The following is a 27,463-nucleotide window of genomic DNA, read 5'->3' as shown; positions in this document are numbered from 1 at the left end:
TTCTGCTATTTCTTCCTTTATAGGAAATTCTAACACTTACTCTATAGAGTATCTACCGTCATTTATTCAATGAAACAAGAAAAAAAGCACAAAGTTTTTCCAGTTTAAAAACAGATCCCCAAAAATCCATTCACTTCCCCTGGCCTCCCATGTTATGGCCTAGGATTTCACTTGGCTTATATAAGAGTCCTGTCACTTTCTGTGTTTACTTCAATTTTGTTTATTTTCTTTTATGCATATCAATTCCTACAGTATGTTTAAAACCTCAAACTCACTAGGTGCAACGTTTCTTAATAACTGAACATACACAGCTGGTTATAGAAGTAAGGAAATAGGAAAATATATAAGAACATATATTGCATGGCTGTTGGCTAATATAGAATAGCTGATGATAACTACAAATCAAGTTGTATTTAACATTTTATGGCAATCCAATTAAAAAATAATGACTTGTGGAGGGTTAGAAGGAATGTGTCAGTGAAGTAAATAAGACTGTAGACTTGTAGTATCAACTGTTTGAGGAAGCAATCTAAATAAAGAGATCAACAACTATTGCTTAGCAACATGGATCACCAGACATTTGAAAAAAGGCTTATAGCAAGTAACAAACAATTGCAAACTAAGTGTGAAGATGAAAGTGTCTCTGGTTGTATCTAGGAAATTCTCCAGTTGGTAAGACACAGAAGCCAAATCTTTCTTTTCCCAAATAAGTCAAATCTGCTATTTCAAGTCAAGAACTGCTTTGAAACCCAAATATGATACAGACAGTATAATGAAACACAGTGTGTGCTATGAAGATTTTATTTTAAGTTTTTCTGAAAAATCCAACATTGTAGCAACTCATGGAGAACCATCTGAAATAAAGCCTCATGAGATCTCGCTGAAATAAAATTACATCCCTATCCCCTCCTCAGACATTGCCCTCCTTCCATCCTATTAGTGAAGCCCTGTCTAAGGCACGATTTCAGCAAAACTCAAGATAGAGCAACCTACAAAAGGAACTCTGCTCTAACCAGACTCAGAATTATGGGCCAGGACCTAGCAGTATGAGGAGATAAAGGTACTGTTTCCTTAAAGCCCTAAAACAAAAAACTAAATGCATAGAGTTTTAAAACTTAGGTCTACTATTTTGCAATACAAGACACAGGGAAGACTTAAATTATGAAGCTTGGAAATCTATACAGAACCAGACAATTTGCAAGCAGATAATGGTTTTGCTTCACCTCAAAGACAAAACCTTTACAATGATTGTGTTGTATAATGCACACAGACAACACACTAGTTACCAAGGTTGTAGGACTATGCAACAAAAGCTTCATCCGTATAACTAAGAGACTCATTGGTATTTTCTGTTATGAAGCCAAGGATGACAATGAGAAAATATGGAAATCTAGTTCCAATTCTCTGTCATATGCCAGGGCTTCACCAACACCGAAGTAAAAAACAGAACCTGAACTAAATATCTCTTACCGTAGAGTCCGTACAATGCTTAATAGAATATGGCATATTCAGGAGAAAATAGAATAGGTGTGAAAAAGAAAAAAAAAAAAAAGACTGCTATCCGTGTTGCATAAGCAGCAAGTATAAATGGTCAACAGAAAAAACATGGCCGTTCCCACATCAAGCATAGCAAGATCCTAGTTTTTTACCTATGGAGGCATTTACACTTGGAATTCACTGATTACAAAGATAACTGGTTCCCTCAATGAAAGGAAACTTATGATCACATGCCAAGTTACATAGTTGTGTGCACAAATGTATATAACAACAACATAGGAATGGATATTCCAAACTCATATCTGTGCTTGTTAACATCTGAATAAGGGCCACGTTATCATAGTCTCAAATATAAAGCAGATAACATTCCTGGAGAGACATGAGCAAATGTCTACCCCTCCCATATAGCAATCAATGACATATCAAATTAAGGACACTGTCATAGTTCCAATTCATGAACTAATGACTTTTATTGTTGTTCTTATACAGATGTGTGTAAGGTATACGGTTTTTCCACTCGCCGCCTGGTCTTGTCCTGTGGCCATGCCAGCCCCTATTAACACACAGATACTCTGTATTTGATATAATTCTGTTGGCCCATTACTAGTTTCTTATCAGATAGCTCTGTCTTAAGTATTAACCCATTTCTGCTGATCTATGTATTTCTCTTACCGGGGAGCCGGCCAGCATACTGCTTTCTCCAGCCTCTCCATCTTGGCTCCTCCTTCCTACTTCCTCTTTCCTCCTCGTCTCCTAGTCCTGCCTATCTTGCTTTCCTATTGGCCAACAGTGCTTAATTCATTAACCAGTATGAGAAACATATACAGAATGACATCTTCCATCAGATGTGAGTGAGGGGCCATGTACAGTAGCAGAAATTACTCTAAGACAAATGGGTCACAAGACACATGGGTGACAGCTCACAAATCAGGGAATGTGGAAGTTATGGCACAATCTAGAGTCAGCTCAAAAGGTAGTTCAGTTCCTCTTTCCTTATTCCAGACAGTTCTATTGGTCTCCACTTCTTCCAGACTACTCAGATTCTCCTAATCTCTTGTAGCAACTCAGCCTGTCCAACAATGTCTTCCATCAGTCCTCACTGTTTATATATGAGTGAAGAGAGAAGAGAATAATAAATCAAGTCAGGTCCCATGACTTCAAGCTACTGAGTTACTTACAGAGCTCAAAGAGCTTCCCACAGAATGGAATGCTTCACAACTCGACGATTTACCTCCTAACATCCTGAATGTTAATAACACATATCCTTACAACAATTTATTTGTATTCCATTTTTATTACCATTAATTAATTGTATTAAATATTGTTTCAATATGGCATTTCATAACACAGTTAATATGTTTTGATATTCAGTCCCCTATTATTGTATCCTTCTCTCACTCCTACTTTTCCTCTTCCTCTACCTCTGACCCCTCTTTTTACTTTCATGTATTACCAATATTGTTTTCTCTTTGATTATTATGGCTACACCAATACATACATATAAAATGCAATCACATTTATAGTTCTTGATCAAGGATTGGATCTGGAGGCCTTCTTGAATCCATAGTAGCCTGTCCACTTGTGTAGTCATTGTTCAGATTTTGTTTGTGCAACCAAACATCCAGTTATAAACTGGATGTATTTTTCTGTTAAACTATACTCTTCTAGATGTGTCTAACCTGGTTCTGTAGGTAAAGACACTTGTAGAACAATACATTCTACTGACCTTAATTCAATTTCTGGTACCCATGTAAGGGTGAATGGAGGTGAATGTCTTTCCAAAGTTGTCCTCTGATCTCGCATATGCACACACTGGCATGTGTATCAACACACAACAAAAATAAACACACACACACACACACACACACACACACACACACACACACTACTTGTAATATAAAGTAACTTTACCCAGATTGTAGAGTACAAAATAAGGCACTGAAAATGTTATATTAAACATAGACATTCCAGATTTGTGCAATTCTAGGACCCATCTGTAAAACAAAAAAGAAAAAAAAATAGATATTTAAATGCATGCCCTTTTATCAAGCTATCAGCCTACAACTTCAAGAAGTCAAATCACAAAATGTGTCAAAATTTTAATGGCAAGTGGAGATTTTAACATGCAATATGTAACATAGAGCAAAAGTGCTGCTATGAAATTTTTTTCTGTAGAAGTACAATGTTTCTGAGCCATTATCGAAGTTTCTTAAGAAAGTTCCATAATCGTATGTATGCAAGTAAGACTGCTGCAACATAGACAGATACTTGATAGAATCTTATATATTTCTTAACATAAATGCATATGAAAGAGAAATGACAAATACCAGTGAGTTTACTTTGTTCTCAACACTTCAAATTTCCACAATCTTTGAGGCTTCAAGTGTTCAGATCCTGATTCAAATGTTATACTACAATCATCAGTATAACCATCATCATTAACAACAACATCATCAACTGTATTATTTTAAATACAAGAATAACTCCAAAGTATTTTACATGGAAAACCTACAGGATCATGCAAACTCTCAGTCAAAATACAGTTGAAAAAAAAATAGATGCTAGGAAACCAGAGATTGATTATTATTAAATTACATCCTTAGGTACTCTTGAGAAAGAACAATTGCCAGGAGGGTAAACTTGCCTGTGTACCATCCCATTGCTCATTTGTATCATGGAAGGAGACAGGAACTAATTAAGTAAAGTTTAAACCACCTCTTTCCTATTGTCTTTTTAATGTTAAAATTTATGTTTCTTTAGGTCCCCATGACCTCCTGCTGACTTCTTCTTGGCCCATAGACCTTGAGATCTCCATGAATAGAATTCTGGTAAGACAAAATAGCACAGTGAAAAAACAACAAGTGAATACTTCCAGAGAATTGAGGCACCCTCAAAGGAAGAGAGATGGCATTGCCCAGACAGAGTATTGACCAATTTACAGTAAAGGTAGGTTTGTCTGTTTGTTTGTTTGTTTTATGCTCTTGTAAAGTCTTTGGAACAGACCATATACCTAAGGGACATCTCTTCTATAGGTCTACATGGACCAGGTCTTATAGGAGGTAGCATCCATCCAGATACTAATCTATTACAGTTCTGGGCTCTTGAAACATTTGCAAAGTTCAAAGCATTGTCATTCAAAACCAGAAATATAACACAATCCTATTTCTGTGATCATAGTCGGGCTGAACTAGTACTTAGTTTACAGTCTGCTAGTTGTGCAAGAGTGGTTGACCCTTAAATATGCTTTGGAGGTAGAAAGAAGGACTTACACAAAGGCTGCAAAACAGACATATGAGAAAATTCTTATACCTCATAAAGTAAATTTATTGCATTCTCTCTTAGGTGGATTTAAGAGCTATTCTCAAACTGAGATTTGAGAGTCCTCTACAGCATCCCCAAGTGGGAAATGTAGAACTGAGGAAAAACTGCTCAAAAGTTCTCTGTCTCTGCACATTGCTATACTTTGAGTGGATGATGGTAAATTGGCTGAGTTGAAATATTATCTCCAAATTCATGTTGACTTGATTTAAAAGGACACTGGAAGAAGCTCAGGTTACATGATAGATGGGTGTCTTTACATAAAACAAAAGAGAGACCCAAGCACAAAAGTATAACACTGTCCTGCTGTGATTCTTCCCATCCTTTTACAATGAAATAAAACTCATCACTAGATGCTAAAAGCTTCTTGCTGGTCTAGGCAGCTCCTGCAGAAGAGATATTCCTTGTTGTTTGACATTACCTGGTTTGTGATATCTCTCTCACACAGCATAAGAAAAAAAAAATATCAGGCAATAAAATGTTTTGTTGTTTAAGATTAGGAAACATCACTTAAATATTGTAAAATAAGTGCATGGTTAAGAAATATTTATATATTGAAAACAGCTTTATTATCTTAAAAAAAATAGTCTGACCCAGTAATGGTGTTGGGACACAGTCTTTGAAACAGGGAAAACTGTAAGTCTGGAACATTTCATACTTGAAATGCTACTTCTAGAGTGTTTTTCTCATGTATGGTAAAATACTTATTTCTTAATCCTGGCCTAGACTAATGGGTTTTCCTCATAAAAATCTTTTAATTTTGCTGTCATGTAAAATGAAACAAATGCTGTAAAACATACAGATCTCATCTGAAGGAAATAAGAAAAGACTTGTGGGGTATATTCAGTTAGCTGTTCCCATCAGATGATATAAATTTCTATAAGGTCAGGTTTTCATCCTTCCCTTTATTTAATTATTGTGGGTATAATTGCAAGATAGTCATTCAATTATTTGAAATAATCACTTTCATTTTTTCCCTCTATTTTGCTTTGTCTCACATTAAATTTTTCTCTCAGGTTAGCAGTATGACTAGAGACAATGGAGTCTGAACCACTGGTTTTTCTAAATACATTCCAAATGCTCTATTGAGTTGTGAATGACTTACACTATTAGTGATGGGAAAAAAACATCTTTAAAATGAAGTCTGTACATTTCCTGAAAGTTCATATAGATAAGAAACTTGCACCCTTTTATCCCCCAAGTAAATGTCACATCCAACACTACCACGCCAAATAATAGCATAACTGGAGCGAGGTGTAACAGATTTGTGGAATCCACATTACACTAGAGGCTTCCAAAATGGAGAACCTAAAATTCCAAGGAAAATATCTGATGTGTGCTCAATTTCAATGTAAAACTGAAAGGCAGGTAGCATTCTGACTGAAACAAGTCACAATGTAATGATGCTGACTGTGGCTGGAGAAACACAATTCTTCCAGATTCGTCATAGACCATTGGCTTCTCAACCATTTTCCCCAACTATAAGGCAGAATCCTTTAGACAGGATAGCTTTATGAAAGAAAGTAGAAACAAATCTTTCTACAATGTATGTCTTGCTTTGAGAATGCAGGCTTCTTGTTTTCAGGACCCATCTAAGTGAAGAAGAATTTTAATTTCTGTCACTTCTCTAGGGGAAGAAGAAAAGTAGGTAGAAAAGAGGCAGGATGAGAAGAGGGGATTGGTACAACTTTGTTTTGAGACCACATATGAATAGTGTATCCTAAAAGCAGTGAGCAGAAACGATTTCACTGACTATCTAATGACAATGCCTTTTACATAAAGACAGGAGGTGATTCTTCACTCCATGGGAGATAAAGGGACCTCTCCTGTGTCAACATAGGATTGGGACTGAATGGACAATTGGCCAGCTGAGTACCTGAAAAGATAAAACAGCAATATTGAATGGATTGGCCAAAGCAGAATTTACAGCTTGGAAGTTCAGATGAAAAACAAGTTCCTTTAATAAAGCAAGCAAGTGTTGTTGGTGGGGTGATTAGTAACTACAACCAAAGCAAAACAAACAACCCTGAATGAAAGCACAGTGATTTTCACCACAGGGCTTAGTAAACTGCAGCATTTTGAATTCCCCAATTATGCCTGCTCACTGCACTTAGGTGAAGAAAAGCACAAAAGCAATTCTGTGTTCTTTATTGCTTCAAATCACCCAGCTCAAAGCAAGGTGGCAGACCACAGTGTTCTATGTCATCGCACACTGACCCTTCAGAGACCATTGTGAATAATTTCTAACCCCAGATTTTCAGCACACGTGCTGACTTGTCCAAATCATTTGTTCAGGTCAAACAATAATTCTGCATTTATATTAGTGGTAAAGAGTTTGTGCAAAATCAGCACAGATATATACAAACTTTTATTTTAAAAGAATTTTCCAATTAAAAAAAATTGCTGGGAAATATTGAAATAACATCATATAGTTAATATTTTATTTACCAATTTTAGTGGAAAAGATTGAAGGATTAGCATGTAAGTTGAGTTGGTTCTTATTTAACTATGAGAAACAGATTAAGTTAGGACAAGAACATGTTTAAATAATTAAATAATACAAATTGATACCAGGATGACTATAGTAAATTAACAATGTCAATATTCTGGTAGAACACCTGAAAAGTGTTGTAATTGTTTTTCAAGGAAGGTAGAGTTGACACCAATAGGTATTCAGGCTTTAATGTAAAAATATTTGAATTACTGGAGTTTTTTACCTTTTTTTTTTGTTTGTTTGTTTGTTTTGTTTTTGTGAACAGTTTCTTGGTATAGCTCTGGCTGTTCCAGAGCTACCTCTGTAGATTACTAAAATTCCTAGTGCAATATTTGCCTGAATATTATGTATATTTACTTTATGAACCAAGTACCTAGAGTATTCCTTTGATATTTCATTATCTCATATATACCATGTAAGTGCATTTTATATATCCATCATTTAGAAATTACACAATTTTCCATTGGTTCGTGATGCAATAGACACTGATTAAGTAGCTGGGGAAGACTATGTATTGCAGAGTTCAAGATCTCTGTCCAAAACATAATAAAGAACTCAATATGTGGCATGTGTTTCTTAGTTCAGTTATAAATGTATAAATCATATGGTGAATAATTATCATAAGACCCTATTATTCACATGTGAAATCATTTCAAATCCTGAAATCCTTAAATTAGGGAAACCATCATTGATAACCTGAGAATTGTTTAAATTATGTATGTATGCATGTATAGAATCATTTATTATATCTTCCCATTAAACAAGTCTTTTCATAACTTTATACAATTATGCTTGTATAATTTACATTCTCTTTCTCTCCAATGTGTATGTATATGTGCTGTGGGTTTTCTGAGAAAGCCATAGTACAACTTGCAGAAATGATTTCAAATATATTTCCTGTTTCTTTTGTTGCTTTTATCTATGTCATTTCTGCTTCCTACATATCCTTTTCATTCAGTTCTTGCAAGTCCATTTTTGTCTTGACTTCATGAACCTTATTATAGCAATTATACTTGCTCATTCTAACATTCAGTCTATTTCAAAGTAGACCTACATCATTTTGTTCTTTTCTCTTCTTGAATATAGTTCAAAGAATAATATACAGTAGCAAATCATGTTATGAGCTGTGAAACTCTAAAGTTTGTTATTTTCAGTAGCACTGATTTTGGAGTTGTTATTACTTTTGCAGGCATTAAACGGTGCTCCTCTAAAACTCTTTTCTTGTCCCTGTCTCCACATGGGAATCTGGAATAAGAGAGGGATATAAGCAGATCCATGTTCACTGTGAGATTTATTCATCAATTTTCTGTGACTATGGATCCCACAAACTATTTTCTGACTCTTTAGAAGAAAACAGTGTAGGCTTAGCACCAGTGACTGTAGTCAAACTATGTTCAATGTCTAAAAGTTCCTCATGAGCCATAATATAATAATATGGACAATTATGTTATTTGTTGCCATGAAAATACTGAATCAAGGAGCTATGAAATTGATAATATGCACTAAAGCAATATCTATCTCAGCATCAAAGATCTAAATTCTAAATAGGCCAGGGGTGAGTCCCAATCATCCTTCCATGAGAACATAGCTGTTTCTGAGATCTAAGACTTCTAAGTACCCTTTGTCAAGAGATGTAATAATATTGTCATTGTCTTCACATGGAATCTTAGTTATGATCTACAATAATTCATCCTCATTTGACTTGACTGTATTTAGACTCAGCTTAGGAGACATACTTACACATATGTTTGTGAGCAAACTTTCAGAGGTTGTAAATAAAAGAGAAGATACACTTTGGACATGGATAGTACTACGTCATGGCCTGGGTCCCTGAACTTAACAATAAAGAAATGGAGACAAGCAACAGAGAAAGCTCATCCATCCATGACTGCTTCCTGGCACATCTACATGTCAGCAAACAACCCTACTTCTTTGCCATAGTTCTTTGTCCACCAGGTCATACTATACACTTTAGACCCAAAATAAGTAATTTTTCCTTACGATGTTCTTTCACAAGTATCCCACTACATAACTGAGAAAAGGAATAGATAAACACTTGCAGGAAGAATGTGGATAGTTCTGTAGAACACATGAGCCTATGGCATGTAGAACTTTGAAAATGTCAGGGAAATTCAGGAATAACTTAGAAATGTAAGCATGGAAGCTCCAGCTTGCTCACTCAATGCACAGCCTAATAGACAGTTCTTGTGGGAGTGTGGAAGACTAGAATATTGATAGGAGTTCAGACAGTGAATATTGTGCATGAGATTTTATAGAGGGATTGGTCTAGAAGTCATTCTTGCTATATAGTGGAAAAATTTGGCTACATGTTTGCCTGTGCCTTACAAATCAATGTGGTGCTGATTCTTTTAAAGTAGTGAAATAAATTATTTGAAGACAAAAAATTTAATATAATATAACATGCAGGCTGTGCCATTCTGTCTACTGCTTAATTTCACATATTGACAGAAAATTTTAACAATAGATTTTCAAGAACAAGAATGTTCACTATGGTCAGGAAGACAGCCTAAACAAAAGGCTGCAGACAAATTGGGCATAAATGAATCTATAATTGCTAAATAAGGCAGTGTTATTAAAGAGAACTCAATAGGAAGATATGAATTATGACTTCCAGCCAAAGACCTTTCTCTCAAGCACTCAAGTTCTTATGAAATATTTTCCTGAGTAAAGTATGACTGAGCAAAGACATTTCCCTTGGCACAATGCAAACGCAGGTTCCATTACTGACATGTTTTTCAGGTTTATCTGCAAAGCACACAGGTGCTGCTTTGTCTACTGCCTAAGTGCCCAGCTATATTTCTGCATGGCAGCAGACTTGACATCATTCCCAAGGTGCTGGAAATTCAGATTATAAAAAGTAATATAAAGTTTATAATATCACGGGGCTCTGCAACAAGATTCCAGAAAGACATGGATACCAGTGTTTGGCATAATTAGAACCTGAGAGAACAGTTCCTAAGCAGGGTGCAGATGAAGATGCAATGGTATTTTCCAAGCTCTGATGAAGACCCAGAGATATTTGAAAATAAAGACATGGGATATCCACACAGGAAATTTGCTGCAGGCAGGCACTGTGGAAAGTCAGTGGGAAAGTTCTGAACATAGAGCCACTAAATAACCCAGGCATAGCACTCTTGGGTATATACCCAAAAGATTTTATACCCTAGCACTGAGTTCCTTACATATCCATGTTTATTGTTTAACTATTCAGAGTAGCCAGGAAATGAGTCAAGTGTGTTCCTTCAACAAATGAATGGATAACAACAATATGGTATATATGCATGATGATTAGGTATGTAATTGTGGAAAAATCAGGAGTACTTGCAAATACATGACTGTAACTTTGGATCATTGATAAGCATACTTTGTTTCAGAAAGACAAATTCTAAGTATTTTTTTACTTAAAGATACTTAATGTAAAATTGAATATATGCCTGTGTGTGTTGTTCTGTCTCTCTCTATACTTCTGTCTACTCTTCTGTGTATGTCTGTGTGTGTTACAAAACTAAAAACAATGAATTATATAAGAAGAAAGTATAATACATAAAACAAAATTATATGTGACAATAAATTATGAAAGCATATATATATGTATGTATATACATATATATATATATAAATCTTGATTAAATTCATTACTTTGTATGTTAACCTAAAATATAATAGAAAAAAATTTAAAATGCACATTGTAAATTGAGAGCCATTTTCAGAGCATGGATTTGATTCTCACAGAGCCTGAATCCATTGCTTGATACTAATTTAATCTTGTTTTAACTCTTTGGCAATTATAAAAGTAATTTAAAATGATCTTCTCACTTAAAGATCATAATGGTAGTATTGCACACTTTACTAGAATGCAATTACTTCTCCTACTTATGGGTTTGTTCACAAATCCATCATTTTTATTAAAACTCTAGGCCACTTAATATATCACACTTTAAAAAAATGATACTTTGACAATGAATTGGAACCGCAAGAGATTTCTTGCTTCAATATATTCGTTGCTACTTGGAATGAACTCAAAAATATCAAGAGATATCAATAATTTTTGGGGGGGTTTTGGAAAATGAACAGACATTGGTGCTTTATTTTTCATAAAAGTAGATGCAATGTGTTGCCAAAATCAGACTTTCATAATCCATAGCGAGAAAAACTGATGTATGGGGCCCAAAGGCGAAGAAAGGAAAAGGGTAGTGTGATACTGAAAGCTGTACCCAGGAGTCATAGGGTTGATGGCTTTTAGCCTAGTACAGCAAATTTTATGTCCTTACGAGTATGTAAATGTGTTCAGATAATGTGTTTGCCTTTAATATCAATATAGAGATTGTTGAGAAAATCCAGAGAAATTTATTTCCCATATAACCTACTGCTTTGACTGAACAGAGTATTAAGTGTTTTTTTTTTTTTTTCATTTTGTTTTGTTTATTTGGTTCATCAGAAACGCCATTGTTGTAATCACTAGTTTATCTGCCTTGAGTTATGATTACAAAGTGATCTTTAAGGATTTCAAGTGGAATTGTAGTCACTTAATGGCCCACACTGGAGCTTTTAAAAATTCCCTATATGCATTAGCAAAAATATGTTTAGCAATCATTTATATCCAAGACAATACCATAGGTTCAGAAGGGATTTGAAAGTAAATAAGACATACTTAAAATCAGTAACTTAATGTAGTGTTTTAAAGGATAAAACATTTCAACACAGGCTAAAACAATTCATAAACCAATATTTCATGATCATTAATACACAATTGCTATAGTAGAAAATGTGATGAGACTTGAGCCGCAGTGCAGAAACAAAGAGAAAAAAAGTTGTACAAATATGATATGACCTTCTACAGGAACTAAAAGGAGGGAAGAAAAGAAGAAAAGTTTATTGTGTGATTAAAATATGGCATCATGTGAAAATAAACTATATTATTTGATAAATACAAAAATTGTGCAAAATAAGATAATGAGAACTTAAAGGCTATTTGCGAAAAATCTAATATTATTTCTTGGCTGTAAAGCCCCTCAAAATGAGTGAAATACGGAATTTGACTCATATTTGCTACGTTTTTACTGCTGTGCACAAAAACACCTGATTTTAAAAAAAAAAAAAAAAAAAAAAAAAAAAAACAAGATTAAGTCAGGATGTTTCATATAGGGTGCTTTTCGGTGTGTTACAATTTGGACACATGGTGTCTGGAGCACCTCAGTTCAAAATTCTCAGATTACATTGTTGTGGTGTGCTCATATTCTGAGGACACAGACCGTGGCTATGACTTTCAGGGCCTGATTCTCATGACTGACTTCAGCCAAGTGGTTGCCACATCCCAAACAATCTAAAACCTCTCAATAGAGCACCACCAACAGAGGACCAAATTTTCAAAGAAACACATCCATGGGAGATGCTTTGCATTCAAACCATAATAGACTATTTTAGTGAGTAGAAGGAATTTAGAAAACCTCACATTTTATGAAAATGATTAGAATGTCAGAGAGAACATCAGTTATTGCAGATGAAGCATCAAGAATGGCTTACTGCTGTGTTTAATGTTGTCAATCATATTCAGGGGTTGCAATATAAGAAATTCTCATTAAAACTAATTGCTAATAAATATATTATGAGAGTTGAAATAAGAAAATCAGGGGTCAAAAATAGAATTTTTTTCCAAAAAAAAAAAAAAACTTGTAATAGAAAACAGCACTGAATCACTGAATCACTTTGTTGTTAAGTAACATGTGTTATATTGCAATGAATGCCTTTTAAAAATTCTAAGCCCGTAGTAGTTCTGTCACCTTGAACAAACTATGTGGCAACTAAAAGGAAAAAGAGATTTATTTTGTTTCACAGTTTCTGGACTTACATAGAAAGGAAGTAGAGTGACTCCTTATGGTATTAGGAATGAAGGGTGAAGGTTGTTCACATTATGAGTGACTAGAAAGCAGAGGACAAAATAAGAAACATGGTATAGATGTAACCTTAAAATACCTGGTTATATTGACTTATTCTTAAAACAAGGCCCACCTTTCTAAAGGTTATACAACTTTCCCAAAATAGGGCCAATAAATGAGGAAGAAGTATTCAAAACTTTGGATTCGTCAAATGATGAATGTTATTGTCATTGTCCTTGGTTGCCTCCTAGAACTTGAAATAAAGACACTATTGCTGAAGTTATCTCAAACTTCAGACAGTGGAATTGGAGAAGTCAAGTTGCAACTGATCTAGAAGACTTTTCCATAATGGCAGATCTTGCAATATCCAAAATTGCTATCCATTATTTCATTATTCCTAAAGAGAGATATAGCTCTCACCTACCATCAAATAAGCTTATTTTTTCAGCAGGAGTCCATTACAGAAATCTTTAACTGGCCAAAACCCATGAAATAACTGACTGTTTAGTGCCTATTCCCCAGCTGAATCATCTGCAACATAATCTTACCTCTGAATTTCAGACATAACAGAAGACAGCAGAACATGTTTTACAATCTAAAAGACTCAGCTGCCTGCTTTAACACTGAACATTATTTAACTGCTTAAAAAATGAAAGCGAATACACTCTTAGGAAGTTTGAACAATATGTTGCCAATACAAGACCAATTCAGTGTTAATGCCTATCAACATGCTAATGTGGATGAGAGATATTTCATAAGACTCCACTCCTAAGTGAAGAACTCCAATTTGTGGCTGCTGAAAGTAGGAGAATTAGTCATTTCCATGTATAAGCACCCTGACAGGTTGTTCAAATCCAGGTGATTAGCCCTAAACAAATATTCATGCAATCTTCATTGAGTGAACTCAGAAGGATGTGTGTGTGTGTTGGTGCATGTGTGTAACAGTATGTAAAGAACAGGTCATGAATTGCAGAGTAAACATGAGGAGCTCCAGGGTCAGAAGGAGGGGTAGAAATGATACAAATACACTATTTGTATAGATACTTCCCAAAAATATTAAAAATCAAGTTAATAAAACCATTACAAATTCAAAACATAATCCTCCATTCTTCATTCACAAAACCTTGGGTCTACTGTCTGATATATAACACTTTTAAGCCCTATATCAAAAGTCTCTAAATTTCAATATTTCCAATACTTCTCATAAGTCTAAGCCCCACCCATGCCTCTAAAGAAACTTAGAGTGATATTTTACCTGTGAGATGACTTTAAAAAGAAAGAAAAAGAGAGGGAGGGAGGGAAGAAGGGAAGGAGAGAAGAAAGAAAAATGGGAAGAAGAAAGAAAGGAAGGAAGAAAGAAAGAAAGTGGAGAAACAAAGAGAGAGAGAGAGAGAGAGAGAGAGAGAGAGAGAGAGAGAGAGAGATGGAGACAAAGAGAGGGAGAAGACCTATATCTCCAAATGTCAATGGTTAGAGTCAAAATGACCTTCAGTAAAAAGGAACAATGTAACAGGAAGGAAAATTTGGACTAAAACAAGACGGAAAAACAGTAGGACAAATACCAAATTTTGTATCTAAATGACCAGCACCCAAGTCACATAACATCTTGGTGTGAGCCCCAATGGGTTCTGGTAGCCCTTCTCTTACAGTTTTGCCCTTTTCAGTACACAAAGATCTTCTCTTGGATTGTCCTCCACATAATCCCTGAAGCTGTCCTTGGTGGATGGCTTCTCTTTCAGATATATGTAACATTCCCGGGGCTCCCTTGGAGGGTTCTCCCTCACAGCATTTCTAACACTCTTTTATATATTTGCTTCAAGAAATCTGTCCCTAATGCACATTGTGTTCCCTTTCAGATTTTTATTTAGAATATTGGTGTAAGTTCCTATTACCCCATGTATTCTGCATTGTGTGGACAAAACAAACTTCTACCTCATGGTCAAGCAATAATCAACTCTCTTTTGTCCACAGCTTCAGAGACCTCTCAGTGCCTGGGTGGCCAGTCATTGGAAGATACTTCTTAGCTCAACCCTGCATGAATATAACACCACCCAAAGACACTATTCAAAGAAGAGCCTTCCAAATGAGTTTAAAGATTCTTTACCCAGTGTTTGTGATCCATAGTTCCTGCTAATTCCTTTAGTGCCCTCAAAGCACCTTTATTGTCCTAATGTAAATAGACAATTGACTTGTTCCTTTTAATTTAGGAACTATCATTTTACATATCAATCCCCCCTTTCCTCTCACTCTCAGCTTCCCATGCCCCCTACCAATCCTCCCCAACCCACCCCCATCCACTCTCCAAGGACTGTGAGGTCTTCAATGGGAGAATCAAAGTCTGTCACATCATTTGGGGGAGGGCCTAGGACCTCCTCCCTATATCTGGACAGAAATAGTATACTTCCATAGGGAATGGTCTCCCAACATCCACTTGTGCGCTAGGGATAAATACTTGTTTCACTATTAGAGGTGCCATAGACTGCCCAGGCCTCCTAACTGGCACTCACATTCAGAGGGTTTGGTTCAGTCCAATGCTGGTTCCTTAGCTATAAGACTGGGGTCCGTGTGCTCTTACTAGGTCAGGTCTGCTGGTTCTGTTTCTCCAGCCTGGTCTTGACCCCTTTGCTGGTCTCTCCTCCCTCTCTACAAATGGAATCCAGGAGTATGGCTCAGTGCTTAGCTGTGGGTGCCTGCTTCTGCTTTCATCAACTAAAGGATAAAGGCTGCCTGGAAATCTTGTACTACAAATTGGAGAAATACTTTTTCATTTTCTCTCACTTAACTTTCAGAGTATGAGGGCAGAAAAAGCTGGGGGGCTGTTGTTGATTTTAGACAGTAACATGAATGGCCTCATGTCTAATTTCTAGAGACCCCATTTTTCCATCTAATAATTCATGAAACTTGCTTTCACGGTCTGGCTTTCTTAATTCTGGTCTTCTAAACGCCTACCATTTTGCTTACTGGAACTGGCTATTTGATCTATCAGTCTTAACCACTTGGTTCTGCCCTATGGATGTTCTTTATCTGCAATTTTTCATAGATGCTTTTGAAACATCTTGATTACAAATCAGCCTCTTCTTTATTTTTAACTGAAAATAGTTTTTTTTATATACTCTATAATATGATTATACGTCCCCCTTCCCTACTTCCTCTGAGTTCCTCCCTATTTTCTCCCTACCCAAATCCACATTCTTTCCTTATATCACAATAATACATCCTGACATCTAAAATAGTATAGTAGTTAAATATAAAACAATAATTGGAGCAGAATTGGACAAAACAGGCAAACAAAATGAGCCAAAAAAAAAAAAAAAAAAAAAGCAAGAGTGTGGTGATATTTTATTTGTTCAAGGAGGATTTGACTACACAAGAGACACAATGTATACACAGACACACACACACAGAAATCCCATTAAAACACAGAACTGAAGGTAATGATAAATATATAAATGGCATGTAATAGTAAATAAAAATACCCTGACAAACTATTATGAAAAAAAGAACCTCCAAAATGCCACTGAGTAGGTTTGTTGGCCACATACTGCTGGATACAGGGTTTGAGTTTAAGAATGTGAGCCTCCACTGGAGAAAAATAATTTTTCATATGCTAGTTGTCAATTGGCAATAGCTTGTGAGTTAGGGATGGAAGCTTATTTACACTTCCCATCTCAGTTCTGGCCAGCCTCTGTGCATGCTGCTTCAGTCTCTGTGAGTTCACTCATCAATCCTGCTGTTTAGATGGCCTTGAATTTTGGCATCCTCCATACCCTTTTACAATCTTTCTGCCTCTTCTTCCAAAGAGATTTTTAGTCCAGATGATAGGATTTAATGAATATAGAAGTGAATGATCCATCCAGGGTCTCTTGCTCTATTCACATTGTCCACCTCTTGATCTCTGTATTTGTTCCCATCTACTGTAGGAAGAAGCTTCTCTGACAATGGCTCAGCACGGCACACATCTATGAGTATAGCCGAATATCAGTAGGAGTAGTTTTATTGCTTTTTATTTTTTAGTAAAAGTGTAGTGCTTAGTTTTCCCCTAGATCTCTGGCCTCTCTACTGTCAGGTTCTTGGACACGAGCAGTGTTTTAGATCAGTTACATCTCATGGAATGGGCATTAATCCCAAGCAGATATTGATTGCTTAATTCCACAGCTTTGTATCACTGTCGAACTACCATGTCTGGAAGGCTGGTCATCACTGTAGAGTAAATAATTTGAAGCTGTGTTGGTGTTTACCTTTCTACTCGAGTAATGTGAAAAGTACCTTCCAGTAATATGAACATGAATCAGTAGTGGTGAAGGCTCTAGTAGACACCTGCTTGACTTCTCCAAGTTTAATGATTTGTGCAGGTGTTATTTTTTCTTCAACAATAGGCACTTACCATCAGTTTATGGGAAGCAATCACTAGCCTTGGCTATAGTGCCAGTTGTTTGGAGGTCCTTGTGGGGCTCCTTTGGGAAAAAAAAACTCCATTATATATAACATGTTCCTGAACAGGATGCTTAATTCAGTAATGAAAGATGTCCAGCTGAGGCTCTGTCTCCCCTGATATTTCATCTAGATCTCCTTCATATTTCAATTATTTTAGGAAACTTCTACTGTATTAAGTTCAATAAGACCTTTTATGTACCACTTAGTTTTTGTTGTCTCTCTCTTATTCCTTCCCTCACCTCCCTTACCTCCCTCATTCTTACTATTCCCATTTGACCTTTCATTCCAGCCACACACTCCATCTATCCATAACTCTCTATTTTATTTCCTCTTCTTAGTTAGAGCCATCCCCATTCTTTGTACCTAGCCTTTCCAGGTATACATGCTGAAGCCTAATGACTGAACAATTAACATCCACATATAAGTGAATACACACCATTTGCCTTTATGAGTCTGGGTAAACTCACACAAAATGATTTTTTTTTTCTAGTTCCATCCATTTACTTGAGAATAATCATAATTTCCTTTTTGTAACACCTTAGTAATATTCTATGGTGTAATATCCTTTTTCCTATTGTATACTGTGTATGTGTAGATGTGCAGACTTACCTCTTCACCTTCAATTTGATTCCCTTAAACAATGTGTCTGTTTTGGAGTAAATACCATACTGTTTTTATCACCATAGCTCCGTAGTACAATTTGATACCTCTCATTGCAATACCTCCAGCAGTTATTTTTTTTTTTAAATTACACAGGATATTACTTTAGGTATCCCAAGTATTTTTTGTTTGTTTCCATAAGAAACTGAAAATTGTCCCTTTTAGTTGTGTGAAAAATTGAATTACTATATTAATTCTACTGATGCATGTGCACCACTAAGAATTTTTCTATCTTTTGACATATTCACTTTTTTAGTGTCTTAAATATTTTACTTATACAGGTCTTTGTACAAGTTAAAGACTTTACACAAGTCTTTTACTTGCTTTGGTCAAGTTAACCAAGGGCTAATCTGTTTCTTGATGTGTTTCCTGCTCATAGAGGTCATGGCTCTGAATTTCTCTTACATTTGAGTATGTTTTTTTTTTCCTGGCTGGTAGTGATTTTTTGGGTACAGTTTCTGTCAAAATGCTACATTTCTTCTGTATTTGATCTTAGTGATTTTTTTATTTATAATTTTTCCTATTATTGTTGCTTTTTACTTTTATATGTTTGTATACTTTTAGGCAAAATTCTTTTTCTATAGTTGTAACCATGGCTTTCCACATAGAATTTAAAAAAGGCTCTGGCTTTAGTTTTACAATAGTTCTTTGTTGCAGTTAAAATTATTTGCTAGATGTTTTATTACATTTGGGAATCAAAATAAAGGATTATGTTTATTATTTAATTTTCCATAACTACCCTTTTTCTTATAGTTATGTCTTCCCTATTTAGAGTTATGCTTTTTATCACCTCTTCTTTTGGTTATAGTACTGATCAAGTCTCCATTCACTTGTATGCTATTCTCTGTGTAAGATCAAGTTGCCTAGCTGTATTTGTAGACTGTTGACTGTGGTGAATATTGTTTATGATTTAATATAGCTAGCCCAAAGATCTGAATGCAAAGCTAGTCACACTAAGTAACCATAGTGGTGGTATACACCTTAAATCCCAGGACTCAGGAGACAGAGACAGATGGATCTCAAACCTACCACCTCTCTCCCACTGTACCTGACCCTCCTGTCCCTGTCCCCACAACCCTGTCCCAATTCACCCTTAAAATCTATTTACTTCTTCTTAGAAGATCCACATGCCCCCTCCCAACTCCTGTCTTCTGCACCTGACTATTCTAGGGCTATGGAATATAGTTTGGTTATCATGTATTTAAGGGCTGATATCTATGGGTATGCTAATTCACACCACATTTAAATTTCTGGGTCTAAGTTACCTTACTCAGGATGATTTTTTTCAGTTCCATTCATTTCCTTACATGATGTCATCTTTTATAACAGCCCAGTAATGTTATGGGTAGGTTTTTCCTGCCGATCTGATACCACCACCACGCCAGCCCCAAATAACACATAGAGACACTGTATTTGATATAATGCTGTTGGCCTGTTACTAGCATTTCTTAGTGGCTAGCTCTGTCTTAAATAATAACGCATTTCTATAATCTAAGTTTCCACATGGTCTTGGCTTATCAGAGAGATGGCCTGGCATTCTGCTATCTCTCTCTCTCTCTCTCTCTCTCTCTCTCTCTCTCTCTCTCTCTCTGTTTCTGTCCTCCATCTTGATCTCCTCTCTCCTACTTCCCGAATCCTCCTTGTCTCCTAGCCCCACATATCTTGCTTTCCTATTCACCAACAGTACTTTATTCATTAACCAATAATAGAAACATATTTACAAAATAACTTTCCCCATTACAATAATAGTCTATTGTGAATTGTACCACAGTTTCTTTACCTTTCTTCTTTTGATGGATATTTAGGTTGTTTCCAAATTCTGGTTTTCATGTATAGAGAAGCAATGAACATATCTGAGTAACTATCTATGTGGTAGGATGTTGAAACATCCTTTGGGAATATTCCCAAGAGTTATTTAGCTAGATCTTGAGCTAATTATTTCTCAATTTTTTGACAAACAGCCATATTGATTTTCTTTGTGGCTATTCCAGTTTTGGCTCTCACCAGTAGTGGATGTGTCATCACCTTACTCCACATCCTCATCAGCAAGAACTGTCATTTGTGTTACTGATATAAGCCATTCTGACAGGTGTAAGATGAAATTTCATTGTGGTTTTGATTCATACTTCCCTGATGGCAAAGGATGTTGAACATTTCTCTAAATGTCCAAATGTTCTTCAGGCTTCTGTGTTTGCTCTAATGAGAATTTGTTTGGACCTGCATCCCATCTTTAATTTAATTATATAGATTTTTATAGTTTTATTTTTTTTTGACATTTAGTTTCTTTTGTATGTTGTGGATTCAGATGTTGAATGGAGATATTTGTGCCCTTATCAGACAAATTGATTAAAACTCCCCTTGCAAATAATGCACCCAAGCAAATAATGTACCCTTTTTGTAACCCTTGGTTTACAATAAATATTCAGGAGTAATCAATGTCTGGATCATCTCTGAGGAACGGAATTTTTTTCTCATAATTTGGTCTTCATGAACAAATTTTTTGATGCTCTTCAGTTGGTTTCACTCCCCACGGAAAACATCAAATTCAAACTGCAATTGAATTGGAAAATTTCTAGAAAAAAAATGTCAACAAGACTTCTTCATTTACTATAGTGCTTATTTATGACAGTTAAGGAATTATTGCAACTGTGTTCCTATATGGTCTTCCTGATATATCTTTCAAATCTTATACAAACACACACACACACACACACACACACACACACACACACTAAGGGAACTCACAAAAAAACTTCCTATATAATTCATATTATTGGAGATTGAACATAGTTTAAAGTATAGTGTTTGGCATTTATGGAGTAGATTAATTGTGTTTGAGGGGCGTTTTAGTTTTGTGGACTATTTTTTAAGTTCATAGAAATGTGAGGCAGATAAGATTATGCACACTGTAAGTGTTATATATTTTAATTTATATACCTGTATGATCAGTGTATGTGTATTTGTGGTGTGTGTGTGTGTGTGTGTGTGTGTGTGTGTGTGTGTGTGTGTGTATGTATGAGTACACAAATGCATCAGTATTAGTGACAGACGAGATCTTGTATCTCCTGGAGTAGGGCTTTCAGCTGGATGTGAAACCCCTGATGTGGGTGTTGGAAACTAAAATTGTTTCCTCTATATGAGCAGTAAGCACTCTAAACTCCTGAGCCATCTTACTTGACCATATTTTCAAATTTGTAGCACACATATTTTCTAAGAATTGTAAGTTACATCATTCCAAAATATTACATTTTTCCAAAATAAAATATTCATAATTTTCTGAATTAAGAGGAAGATGACTATATTAATGTAGAAGAAAATATTAGTCTCATTTATTCTAATACAAACTTTCTAAAACATTAAAATATTTGTAATGAGGGAAATTAAAAAATTTAATTAATAGATTCAATTGGGTATAACATAATGAAAATACAGTTGAAAACATAAAATATCAGGAATTGAAACAACTTTCACATAGAATATACTGTGTTCCCTGGTGTCAATCATTTGCCAGGATTAATTCACATTTCCTTTTGTTGTTTTGTATTTTTATTGTGGCAGATAACAAATAGGGCATTGTTCATACTAGGCAACTTCTCTATCACAGAGTTTATCCTGAGCACCTAATTATCTTTCTTTTATTTTCCCAGTTCATAAATCATAAAACATTATATCCAGTTTTTTTTTAATATAGAGAATGCTCTCAAAGAAGAAAATTATACTTCGGTTGGCTTTTAGAAACCTATTTCTAATACTTGGTTGCCTTGCCCAGCCTTAATACAAGGGAAGGAAATTAACACTAGCTCAACTTGATATGCCATACTTTGTTGATAACCTTGGGAGGCATGTTCCTTTCTGGACAGAAGCAGAGAAGGAGTGGATAGTGAGAACAGAGGGAAGGTGGGAAGATTAGGGAGGAATAACTGTGGTCGGAATAAAATAAATGAATAAATTAATAAAAAAGAAAAATTCAAAGATGGGATTAAATCATTTGTTGCTACAGCATACAATATTTCAATGTAAAAAGTTGGCTGACAGAACTCTTTTCCAAAGAAGAATATTAGAAATAATTATCAAATAACGTTAGTTTTTTTATATTACTAATTGAACAACTACTTAATATGGAGTTATATACATTACAGCATAAGACAGAACATAAAGTGTAAAGTGAACACAACCATCTTATGAGAGATGTGCAACACAGTTGTTGAAAGTATGAAACATGTGGACTATATTCATTTATTCTCAAATTATCCCTAGTACATGAACAGGCATTTTGGAGCCTGTTCCCTATGTAGGGATAAACTGCTCATCCTAGATACAGCAGGGAGGGCAGAATTCCTGCCTCAAATGATGTGGCTCTTTGATAATTCCTCATGGGATGCCTCACTCTCTCTGAGTAGTGGAAGTAGGGAGAAGTTGGGGGTAGTGGGAGGACAGAGGGAGAGGGAACTGGGATTAATATGTTAGTATGTAAAATAAGATGGTTTCAAAAATAAAACAATAAAAATAAAAATGAAATATAAATCATGCAATGCTCTTTCTAAATAATCATCTGTGAAATGATGATATGAAAACTGCTACAAGCAGCTTTCCTGCTAGGCTGATCCCTCAGCCATGTCAGTCTCAAATAACATACAGAGACTCAGTATTAGATATAAAGCTGTTGGCCTGTTACTAGCATTACTTATTGGCTAGCTCTGTCTTACATAGTCACCCATTTCTATCAGTCTGTTTTTATATGGTCTTGCCTTACAATAGAGTGGGTTTGGACCTCTGCTCTATCAAATCTCTATATCTTGAATCTCCCCACTCCATATTCTAGAATCCTCCTTGTCTTCTTGTCCCACCTATCTTGCTTTCCTATTTGCCAACAGGGCTTTATTTATTAACCAATAAGAGAAATATATTTACAGTATGAAATCTGCCATCAGCATTCCTAGACACTCTAAGGCAAATTTCAATGTAAAATTTTCACATGGAAGAGTTGTTTTCAAACTATGATAAACTGATTTACATGTCTGCTCTATAACAGATTGTCTTTGACTTCTTCATTCACATTTTAGTTGTGTTAAGATGAGAAGTGCATTGATCACATTGCCTAACATTTTGTTTGCTTTTGTTTTGTCATGCCCTTCTATACAAGCTATACATACATTGGGTGTTTTTTTCCTAAAATTTATTTATTTTTATTTTTTCCTTCTATACTTTTTTAATTTAAGTGAGTAACAATCTTGTTTTGCATGCCAATCCAAGTTACCTCTCCCATTTTTCCCTCCCTGACCCCCACAGAACCCCTAAAAGCTAGGCAAAGGACCAGAAACTAGCCTAATATTTATAATCTTTCTTTCTTTTTGTTAAAACATATATTGTCAGCATGTAATCACCAGAGTGTGTATTTTCATACTATAATTAGTAAGCTTTACAGATTATAAGTGGTACTCATATATTGAACCTCAAGTATTCAAATTTCTACAAATTGTTAGACAGTAATAAAGTCAGGGGATTCCAGGAAAATACTTTGAATATTTCTCATTTGCTTTAGAATATTTTGGTACTGACTTTATCAGTTAATAATTATGTTATTCTTAGAAAGTGAGTGAATAAAATGATAATTCCCAAGTGGATTGACACCAGAGTATGTATATTAATTTTAAAATAGAGATGTGCTAAAGGGAACAAGATTTATTGTCTGATAAATAATGAACAATGGCAGTTAATTTATTAATTTGCATTGGGAGATATTTGTGGTGATGCAAGCCTTTGGTTCCAGTACTCAGGAGCCAAGGATAGGTGGATGCCACTGAGGCTGAGGCCAGCCTAACTACAGAGGTCAAGAACAGAGGGAGATACATAATAAGAGTTCCTCACTGAAAAAATAAAATTGGTGTTGTGGAACTTGTTAGCTTTTCTGTAGTTGTAATGTTGTATATAGAGGAAAGGGACTGAATATGTAGAACATTTAAAAGCTGTAGAGACATTTCAGTTGCAGGCAGGTGAAGGATCTATGCAACAATACCACACTTAGGGAAACAGCCTGTGGCTGTACATAAAGGATCTGAATTTCTAAACACATGAATGAACTGCTAAAATACAATCCTTTCTAACAAAAGCCTTTGGAAGCAAGAGGTCTTTCACTTACGTTTCTTAACATGGAGGAGCATAAGAAAATATGCCTTTGAGAATTTACCTATGCAAACCATGTCTGTAGTTTTTAAATATAATTCAATTAAAATTTTTATTTGTTTCAAGTACAGATTTCTGTTAACTTCCTGAAACAGATTTTATCCTTCTAAACATTGAAAATGTACTGGAAAGAAAAATGAAATACTTCCACTGTTCTTGTCAGTCATTGGTGAGTTTTCAGGTTTTACAGCTGGGTAAGATTGATGGCTACTTTTCTAGTTTACAAACCCACATAACACCTTCTACACAATGAAAGCTACTCCTACTGATATAAAGGTAGAATGAATTTTATGGGAGATTATATATAAGTTCAGATATGTGAGATGGAACTCACACCTGCACTGTAGTTAAGGGGGGGGGGCAAGAGCTTTTGCCTAAATTGCTATCTCATCGACTCCAGAGAACCGCCCAATATTATCATTCTGCTAAATACTTACAGTACTCCTAATGAGTAATTGTTATTCCCATAGATTGGAACATATCACAATTTCTACAATGAGAACGTTGCAGTAGACAGTAATTTACAATTAGACCTTCAACTGGCCTACAGGCCTGGAAAAGTAGACTGCGAGGTAATCAGCCATAGATAGTACATATGTTTCACAACCATACCACTGTTCATTGAAGAGGTGTGAAAGGCCATAAAGAGTCAGAGAAAAGAATTTCTGAACATAGCAGTCAATTGAGCACTTAAACTCACAAGACCTGTGACAGCATGTGTCCTGCAGACAGACAAAAGTCCAAGATTTTTCACATAATTTCAGCTCTTTGGCCTTCAAATGTCTATCTATCTAGCAAAGATAATTATTTCTATCTCATACTACTAATGTGTCTGGTTTCCTGCTTGACACTGAGGCAGCATTCAAAAATTACTCATTCTTATCCCACGAATGTCATTATTTTATTCTTGGTAGGTTTTCTGTTAGTTGCAAAAAAGAAAGTGTCGGCAATTTTTAAAGTTCATTATAAGGTTATAGCATGGTATTTAAAATGTATTGTAATTAAAAACATCATCAATTCTATGCTCTTTTTTCCATGTTAAGATTATTGCTATTAATATAAAGCACTCAGTTAAAATATGACTCAGAGTTCAGTTACAGAGGATAGAATTCATTTACTTTTTGTTAGCAGTGAACTTACTGGAGGTCATTAAACACTTGTGGAAATTCAAGGGGAGCTTAAGAAACAGCTCTCTCTGGCCTGATATTTCAGGAACTATTACCAAAATACCCTCCAGAACTAAGCTGCCAAGACTGCTGCTGTTCCATTTTTGATTGGCAAGAAAGCTATATTGAGCGCTAGGAATCCACTGACTCATATACTGACTCCTATAGTAGTCATGTGCAAAATAGATGCTTGAGATCTGCCCATGTCCCACAAAAATTTAGCTGCAAATGCAGTTTTTATGAAGTACATTATATTTGCAGTAGATTATATTTGTAATTCAATGTTCAAATAGGAAAAAAGGAAATTTATAGCTATTGTGTCATAGAAAGAAGTTAGAATGGGTACTGGGTATCCAAAATTTGTATCTATTATGTTTCAACAATTTCTCTACTTAACAAGCTATTTTCATTCTCAGAATTTGGAACAATAGTTAATGACAATATGTGCCTTTCTAAAAATAAGAATATCCTTCATACAAATGAGAGGGTACACAGTTTTAATAGCATAGTATGCAGTAAACACTCTTTCCCTCTAGTTCAATTTAAATTGCACTATCAAATCCATTCAATTTAGCTAAGAATAAATATTCAAAAATTAATGTTTCCTGTCCAAAATAGCTCAACAAAGGGAGAAAGAAATAACATAAATTTAAGCAATATAAAGAAACAGGAACTAAATATTCAAATAGCTTTTCTCCAGCCAAGTCTCTACTTTTAGCTGAATACATTTGCAACTGGTTTCTTCCACCATTCATTTTTACATCCTCTATTTTGATGACAGTGTTTGCCTGTGTGGATAGTTTAAAATCTTTTTCTCAAAGGACCTAGTGCTTCATTTTTCTCAGATGCAATTTGTTTCTTTAGTGATTTATTAGCTAATGCCCCTATCACCTTACAACAATCAACTGGTCTATGATGAGCAGTATTCCTTTAAGATGACACAACCTGAACTACTGCTTTTATTTCATTTATCCACAAATATGAAAATCTCAGACAACCAGGGAACACTTTCAAACACAAGTAAAGTGGAATCATCATGGACACATCATGGGGAAAGAAATAGACCAAATTGACCTATGCAATGCAGGGTCAATAAGAAAGTGTATTGTTGATTGTTAGGTGTAATGTGAGAAATATTATTTTTAGTCTAATTTATTATTCCTGTCCATAACACCTAAGCAATGCTTTTCTACTTTGCATATTTGGCACAAGTATATAGAATATTCTGTTTCGGTAAGACATTATATTATTCAACTTTGCATTACTACAACAAAATTACTTCAACCCAAATAAAGGACAACATTGAACATTAGTTCATAAAGAGAAAATACTTTTTCTTATGCAGTTATAAAATAAAAAGCTATTATAAAAGTTTTGATCTGAGATCAATTTTCTCTATTATTTTTATTGGAATGAAAGAGGGATACAACTGGCACATCCAAAATCAGTGTCTAAAGGGACAAAAATAGAGTATATTTTCCAGAGTCATTTCTAGGGTATACCACATTGAATTGAGAGGTTCTTACTAGACCCACTACAAAGTGGCCTTGTGCCTTTAAGAAACAGAATTTGGTTCTACAAAGAAACAACAACAAATCTTTTCATAACTAATGTACCTCAAGGCAAGTGATTACCACTTTGTCTATGACACAACACATTTGGAGTGTCCACTGTTGCATCTTTTAGTCCGATATTGCAGAGAATTCTTTGGAAGATAAAAACAACTGACATGAATTCACAATTGCTCTCTTTACTTAATGATCACTTTTTGCTATAAAACCTTCAGGCATACCTAGTTGAAGAGGGCAATTAAT

The sequence above is a fragment of the Phodopus roborovskii genome, unplaced genomic scaffold, assembly GCF_943737965.1.
Source record: "Phodopus roborovskii unplaced genomic scaffold, PHOROB, whole genome shotgun sequence".
In the NCBI taxonomy this organism is placed as follows: Eukaryota; Metazoa; Chordata; class Mammalia; order Rodentia; family Cricetidae; genus Phodopus; species Phodopus roborovskii.
Note: the sequence above shows the minus strand (reverse complement) of the source record.